Source organism: Octopus bimaculoides, chromosome 3, assembly GCF_001194135.2.
Source record: "Octopus bimaculoides isolate UCB-OBI-ISO-001 chromosome 3, ASM119413v2, whole genome shotgun sequence".
Taxonomy (NCBI): Eukaryota; Metazoa; Mollusca; class Cephalopoda; order Octopoda; family Octopodidae; genus Octopus; species Octopus bimaculoides.
The window spans coordinates 165,549,751-165,552,344 of record NC_068983.1 but is presented as its reverse complement, the minus strand read 5'-3'; positions in this window follow the sequence as shown (position 1 = coordinate 165,552,344).

The window sequence follows — 2,594 nt, the reverse complement described above, 5'->3', positions numbered from 1 at the left end:
TGGAGCGGGTGGATGGAGCGGGTGGATGGAGCGGGTGGATGGAGCGGGTGGATGGAGCGGGTGGATGGTGGGGTGAACACGTGGACCGATGGATGGGAGGTGGTGGACGGTGAGTTTGAGCGGATAGTGTGTACGTGTGTGTGTGTGTGGGTGTTTGTGTGTGTGGGTGTTTGTGTGTATGGTGGGTGTGGTGAGATAAGAAGGGTGGATATCAGTTGGGTGTCGGGTATCAAGCAACCTCGACCGAGGGTTAACAGGTACTACAGGAAATGGCCTTCTAATGTGTTCTCGTCTGGAAACAGCCGTACAATAGAGTACAGTGAAGTACAATAGAGTACAGTGAAGTACAATGCAGTTATAAGTGCATTGTGCAACACTGTGTAGTGCTATATCCACCGGGGTACAGTTCAATGCGATGCAGTCCTGCATTTAAATGCGTGTGTGATTGAAGAAATGACTTTCATTTACGTTTGAAGTCCATTGTCAATTTCGACATGATTATACACACACACAGACACACATGCACACGCATACACACATGCACACGCATACACACATGCACACGCATACACACACAGAGACATATACACACACACACAGACATATAAAGAGAGACGTATTGTGTAAGACCGGAACAATGCGACACAAGCCTCTTTGAAGTAATATCACACAGTGCTTCACCAAAACTACTCCGTTTTAATATATGTACACACACATACACACACACACACACACACACACACACACACACATACACACAGTGCGATGAGTAAATTGTCGCCATTTTATGTTTTCAATTTCGTGCATTGTTTGTTTTTGATTTTGTCGACTACACAGTATAGTAGGATCATCTGGGTGCTGTCTGCAAGAAAAACAGCACCATGATGCAATTCGCTCTGCCAGAAATTTAGAAACGACATGCTGTACTGCTTTGGCATTCGTGCCGGAAGCTCCAGTAGGAACATTTCAGAGTGTTTAGCATAACGTCATGCCTCCATTCGTCTCCCCACACGGCCTCACACTCAACACAGAGGCCTACATCAAGTGCCTGGAGTAGGTAGTACTGATCTGGGTCAAGAGGGTGGCTGCTGGAAGACCCTATGTCTGGCAACAGGACTCTGAACCATGTCCTACAAGCAGGAGAACCCAGTTATAGTTGTCAGACAATTTCTGCGACCACATCACCCCTAACATCTGGCCACCTAATTCCCCAGACTGCAACCGTCTTGATTATTATGTGTGGGGCGCAGTTGAGCGAGAGACCAACAAAACTCCTTGTAACACCAAAGATGAACTGAAGGATAGGGTTATGGCAGCATTCATCAACTTAAACAAGGAGACCGTTCAGAAGAGTTGCAAGAGATTCCAAAGTCTTTTGGAGGCCGTGGTTGAAGCCAATGGCGATGTTTTTGAATAAATTTACTCTTTAGTATTTCAAGATACATTTATATAATTCTGGTAAATATATCTGTTAAAATGAGATGTCAGTGTTATTTTCATTTTTGCATAATTTAGCCGACAATTTATTCACCGCACCCTGTATATATCAGGTCATTAAGAATGAAATGCTCGATTTTGAACTGAAAGTTCATTTTACTTTATCTCAACTAAAAAGCAATGCAGTTAATCAAATTATCAACATAATTTTGCCATTCTATTGGTAGCTTATTTATGCTGGCAGTGAAGAATTCTGGAGAGCAAGAGTTGATGAAATAACGAAGGGCTGTTTTTGCATCATCTCCAGATTTGAAGTTTTTTTTCCTTGCAAAAATGTTGTGCAATGCCTAGAAAACATGATAGTCAGTTGGTGCAAGGTCTGGTGAATATGATGGGTGACAGAGTACTTCCAAGTTCAGTTCCTGTAACTTGAGTAGCGTTCTTTGTGCAACATGTGGCCAAGCATTGTCTTACAAGAGAGACTGGCCTCTCTTGACCTTTCTTGGTTGTTTAATTGCAAATTCACTCATCATTTCATCCAATTGGTTGACGTATACATCTGCTGTAATTGATTTAGCAGGTCTCATGAAGCTGTAGTGGATGACACCAGCACTGGACCACCAAACAGACACCATTAGCTTTTTTTGGATTGTGTTTTGGCACTTCGTCTCTATCCAACCATCAAGCAGAATGCTTGCTATTGTTGAAAAGAATTCTGCAAAAATGGTTCGCTTTTATGCCGTGACAGCAATGAACAGCAAGTTTCAAGATGACGTGTCATTTGATGCTCGTTCAGTTCGTGTGGTACCCACTTGCCCATCTTCTTTACCTTGTCGGTTTGTTTCAGATGGTCCATACAATTGGAATCGAAACTTTGTTGGGCTGAAAGAGTGCAAATCCTGTTCAGATCTAAGATCCCTCTATTCAACTCCAGGTCAGAAATTTTCAGTAGTTGCATGCATATGTATAAATATATTCTGAAGAACTGGAAAGTTCCATCTGTTCCTGTGATATCACATCGATATTTATCTATTTATATGTATTTTTATATTTATATATTTGATTTTGTGTGTGGTTATTAATCATGTTCCTCTAGTTTCCGCTTGCATTGCCTTCATTGAGATTATTAAGCGGTATATATATATATATATATATAT